The 5854-nt window shown below is 45.8% G+C and overlaps 1 pseudogene; it reads left to right on the top strand.

The window, feature by feature from the left end:
- The first annotated feature begins 415 nt into the window (after positions 1-415).
- LOC123075753 (disease resistance protein SUMM2-like) lies at positions 416-3446 on the top strand (annotated as a pseudogene).
- The last annotated feature ends 2408 nt before the right edge of the window (positions 3447-5854 follow it).

Below are 5854 nucleotides of genomic sequence, written 5' to 3'. Positions count from 1 at the left end.
CCACACAGTAGGAGGATGTATATCCAGCTGCTGTATTATCTTCACATGAAAAAAAAACTGGAGTAGGCTTATGTGATATATCTACTCGATTAAACCTGAACAGTCTGAGAACCTTTTAAATTTAGGCCAATGTAACTTGTAATAACTATGTATTATCTCTACATTCTGTTGGGGACGAACCTAATCTCTTTTTTTTTATTTGAAGCAACAATGGGGGACAAACCTAATCTCTACATAGTAGAAACATAAAAGCGGTTTCAGCTGATTGATACGTTGGTATTTTGTACTGGACGTATTTGACCAATATATCTCATGCTTCTCACAATGTCACCTGCAGGTCCAAATTTTGATAGGCACAGTTCAACATTTTGATATTGTTGTCAATTGAAGGATTATCAGCTCGTGAAACCATCACCTTGTTCACTGCCTCCTTTCACTCTCATACATGGCTGTTTTTGCGCTCATTGATTTCGTGACTAGTGCTGTGGCATCGCACTTATGGAATCCTGTGATTACACGTATGATATACTTAATAGAGAAGGAAGAAAATATTGGCAAGCTGGACAGCACTATAAGGAATCTAGAAGCCAGGAAGCAGGAAATCCAAATTCGTCTTATGAACTCTGAAAGGAAGCAAGAAACATGTAACCCTGAAGTTGCAGAATGGCTAGAAAAGGTGGCAGCAATAGAGAGTGAAGTGAGTGAGATGAAACATGGGCAGAGAAAGAGAAGGGCCCAGTCTTTCAGCTATTGGTCAAATCACGAAACTGGCATGCAGGCTGCCAAGAAACTCAAGGAAGCTGAGATGTTGCATGAGAAGGGATCCTTCAAACAGGTGTCAATTGAGGTTCCACCATGTTCCGTTTAAGAAATGCCCACTGTACCTTCAACACAAGGAGCAGACTGTAACTTAAGCAGAGTCCTCCAGTACCTCAAAGATGACAGAGTTGGAATTGTAGGGGTATGGGGAATGGGAGGAGTTGGTAAGACCACTTTGCTCAGGAAAATAAACAATCACTTCTTGGTTGTAAATGAAGACTATGGTTATGACCTTGTTATATATGCTGTGGCTTCTAAGGCGTGTGGAATAGGTCAGCTTCAAGCAGACATCTCTGAAAGGATTGGACTCTTCCTGAAACCAGGCTCTAGCATTGAAACACGAGCTTCAGTCATGTTAAGTTTCTTAAGGCGAAAGAAGTTCTTGCTCCTGCTAGATGATTTATGGAATTATTTGGATCTAGCAGAAGCTGGTATTCCATATCCTAATGGCCTGAATAAACAGAAGGTAGTTCTGACAACACGTTATGAGAGTGTTTGTGGACATATGGATGCTCACAGCAGGGTCTTCCTGGAATGTTTGGACCAAGAGAATGCTTGGAAATTGTTCAAAGAAAAAACAACAGAAGAAACCATTAATTCAGATCCTAGGATTGAAAAGTTAGCACATGCAGTTGAAGAAGAATGTGGGGGCTTGCCCCTTGCTCTTGTAACTATCGGCCGTGCAATGTCTACAAAGAAGTCTTGTCATGAATGGGCACTTGCTTTGTCATTTCTGAAGAAGTCTCGCATTCATGAGATTCCAAATATGGGGAATGTTGGCCACCTATACACTAGGTTAAAGATAAGTTAGGGCAGGATAAGCAGATCAAAGAGTGCTTCTTATGTTGTTCTTTGTGGCCTGAAGATTACTCAATTTGGAAAGTTGAACTCATAGACTGTTGGATGGGGATGGGTTTGATAGAGTATGATACCATGGAGGAAGGATACAACAAGGGTTACTCCATTATTGAGTACTTGAAGGACGTGTGCTTGTTGGAAACCGGCTACTTGGAAGATAGTGAGGTGAGAGTACATGACATTATCCGAGACATGTCACTGTGGATATCTTCTGATTGCAGTAAAGAGCACATGAAATGGATTGTTCAAGCCGGGCTAGGACTTTATAACATTTCTAATACGGACATCAAAACATTTAGGTCAGCCAGAAAGATATCTCTAATGTGCAATTACATCACTGAACTTCCTCCGGCCTTGAACTGTCCAAACCTCCAGTTTCTGTCACTACAACAGAATTTTCGGCTCAAGGCCATACCCCCTTCTTTTTTGAAGAGCATATTATCTGTGACCTACTTGGATTTGTCCTGGGTTCCCATCAAGGAACTTCCAGAAGAAATTGGCATACTGGTTGAACTCCAGTATCTCACGCTGAAGCAAACACACATTAGATTATTGCCTATTGCTATCGGGTTACTAAGAAAGTTAAAGTTCTTGGACATCAGCTATATGGATTTCTTAGAGAAGATACCCTATGGTGTTTTTACAAATTTGTCAATGCTACAGGCCTTAAACCTATATGGTAGCAGGTATGCGGGCCACGAAGCAGATTTTGATCCAGCAAACCACATGGATTATGATGAGTTTAGAGTCGAAGAATTACCTTGCTTAAGTCTAGGAATAACAGCAAAGAGAGTGAGTACTCTGCAGAGGCTTTTTGATGTACCTGGAGTCCACTTGAGATGCCTTGGTTTATATGAATTGAATGGAGAGAGATCTCTTACACTCACCTTAACAGAAAGTATTTTTGTTCTGAATGTAATGGGCTATTCTGATTTAGAGGACTTCTGCATTATGAACAAGCCGCAATGTTATGGAGACCATCTTTCGAGGCTGGAGTTCCTGACCTTTTGGGATCTTCCTCGACTTGAGAAGATTAGTATGGAGCATCTTCAGAACCTTCGTGTCCTTACGGTGGGGAGAACTTATCAACTGGTAGACCTGACCTGCATTTTAAAGCTACCATATCTGGAGCATTTGAATGTGTCTTGCTGTGATAAATGAAGCAGTTGGTTGATATACAGAATGTTATTGACACGGAAGGAAGATATCAAGTACCGATTCAAGCATTTCGGCAACTAAGAATTTTGCAATTAAATTCGTTGCAAAGCTTGGATAGATTATGTAATTCTAAATTGGATTTTCCTTCTTTGGAATACATTGATGCGTTTGCTTGCCCACGAATGAAGAAACTACCTTTTGGGCAAATGGGTAAACTGAAGAGCATCAGAGGGGAGCAAACATGGTGGGATAATCTCGAGTGGGATGACGAAAGCAGTTTCTTGCCATTGTTGCCATTTTTTAAATCATCAGAAATTTGCTCGGCATCCTTTAGGCCAGAGTTAGATGCTACTGTGATATCCTCCTCGCCGAAAGCTTTCTTCACCAAGAGGCAGCCCATCTTGAATTCGTCAGTACGATTCACATCCTATCCACAATCAATTTTTGAAACAGAGGAATTCGATGGGCATATGAAGATGGAATAGTTTCACCACTATCATCTATCAATACTTCTCCAGAACCACACATTGTCTTTCATTAGCTGCTCAAGGTATGTTTTTTGGTACTTCACAATTTCACGGCGTTCCGTTCATTTATCATGTAACTCTAGTTTCAGGGTCATTTTTTTTATTTGACGGGTTCAGTTTGACAGTTATGGAATGCAAATGCATCTTTTTAGTAAAGCTTACCATTAGTTGCCGAAGCGATGATCCAAATGATATATTCTTTGATTTGAGCCTTTTAAATAAATTATCATCCCTTTGGACCAAGTTAGATGTGTTTCGATGGGCCCGCACCCACGCATCTTCTCGAAGTCAATAGCCGCAGGCTTCTTGAAGTAGGTTATTCTGGGTTGAGAATGCGGGCAGAGAGGTTATGGAAAGCTAAAAAAGCAAAGGATTCCTCTGGCCCGGTGCTAGCAGGCGCGTGTGGTCAAGGCCGAATTGGAGATAACATGCACACAGGAGCCGATGCCTCATCCCCACGAGGCCACAACACCAAAGACGCTACCCAGCAATTGGTTCATGGAGACGTGCGCCTGCCAGCACCTAGCGATTGACGGTAGCATCTCATCCTTCCACCGTGCACTCCTCCTCTCCGACCGGGACGTTGATGCCTCGTCCCCATGAGGCCACAACACCAAAGACGCTAACCAGCAAGCAAAGGTTGAAGAGTGTCCGAGAGTTGATCTACAAGAGAGGTTATGGAAAGCTAACCAAGCAAACGATTACTCTGGCCAACAACAAAGTCATCGAGCAGGGCCTGGGTGCGGGCGAAGATGACATTGCGATTCTCGCCTGCCTGCTTCTTCTCGGTGACAGCCTTCTCCTTCTTCTCGAAGTCAATAGCCGCAGGCTTCTTGAAGTAGGTTATTCTGGGTTGAGAATGCGGGCAGAGAGGTTATGGAAAGCTAAAAAAGCAAAGGATTCCTCTGGCCCGGTGCTAGTAGGCGCGTGTGGTCAAGGCCGAATTGGAGATAACATGCACACAGGGGCCGATGCCTCGTCCCCATGAGGCCACATCACCAAAGACGCTACCCAGCAATTGGTTCATGGAGACATGCGCCTGCCAGCACCTAGCGATTGACGGTAGCATCTCATCCTTCCACCGTGCACTCCTCCTCTCCAACCGGGACGTTGATGCCTCGTCCCCACGAGGCCACAACACCAAAGACGCTACCCAGAGTGCAAAGGTTGAAGAGTGTGCGAGAGTTGATCTACAAGAGAGGTTATGGAAAGCTAAACAAGCAAACGATTCCTCTGGCCAACAACAAAGTCATCGAGCAGGGCCTGGGTGCGGGCGAAGATGACATTGCGATTCTCGCCTGCCTGCTTCTTCTCGGTGACAGCCTTCTCCTTCTTCTCGAAGTCAATAGCCGCAGGCTTCTTGAAGTAGGTTATTCTGGGTTGAGAATGCGGGCAGAGAGGTTATGGAAAGCTAAAAAAGCAAAGGATTCCTCTGGCCCGGTGCTAGCAGGCGCGTGTGGTCAAGGCCGAATTGGAGATAACATGCACACAGGGGCCGATGCCTCGTCCCCACGAGGCCACAACACCGAAGACGCTACCCAGCAATGGGTTCATGGAGACGTGCGCCTGCCAGCACCTAGCGATTGACGGTAGCATCTCATCCTTCCACCGTGCACTCCTCCTCTCCGAGCAGGACGTTGATGCCTCGTCCCCACGAGGCCACAACACCAAAGACGCTACCCAGCAAGCAAAGGTTGAAGAGTGTCCGAGAGTTGATCTACAAGAGAGGTTATGTGTCGGGGATATACCCCGCGGTATGACCCGGCCGGAAGTATGACCCGGCCGGACTTGGCGCTTCACCGTGACCCGCCGGAGGACTGGAGACTCACGGGTCTGGCGGCTCACTATCAGACGACTCACGGATGACCCCGACGGCGGGTCAGATAGAAGACAAGGCCCAAGGCCCAGAAGGCCGGCTCACGTTTATGATGGGCCGACTTAAGAAGAAAGGGATGACGAATATTTCCTTTACGAGGAAGCAAGACCCGGACTTGTAATTAACTTGTAAGAGAAGATAGACTAGTCCTAGTCCTACTAGGACTCCACATGTAACCCGCCCCTCTAACTTATATAAGGAGGGGCAGGGCACCCCAAAGAGGAACAAGTAACAAGAAACAATCTCTAGGGCTAGACACCGAGAGCCGGTTCCCGGCGACTCTCCCGTGATCATAATGAGACCTAGCCTCAAACAGCATGTAGGGTTGTTACCGGATGATGTTTCCCGGGGCCCGAAGCTGTCTAAATCCTTGTTTTGTGTTGCGTCTCTCGATTCCGCCTAACCCCTCTCAAGCTACCACATAGATGCGCTGGCCTCGCGACTAAGTCCTGACACTAAGGACATCTGCCGTGACAATTCCACGACAGTTGGCGCCCACCGTGGGGCCCGCGCACGGTGGTGTTGAGTTCTTGGAGGGATCTCTCTGAGGAACCGAGAAGATTGCAATTCATCGGTTAAAGAAGATTCAAGAAGTTAGGGTTACTCCTGTGCGCCA

This window comes from Triticum aestivum, chromosome 3D (assembly GCF_018294505.1).
Source record: "Triticum aestivum cultivar Chinese Spring chromosome 3D, IWGSC CS RefSeq v2.1, whole genome shotgun sequence".
Lineage (NCBI taxonomy): Eukaryota > Viridiplantae > Streptophyta > Magnoliopsida > Poales > Poaceae > Triticum > Triticum aestivum.
The sequence above is the reverse complement of the archived record's forward strand: the minus strand, read 5'-3'. Positions and strand labels throughout refer to the sequence as shown.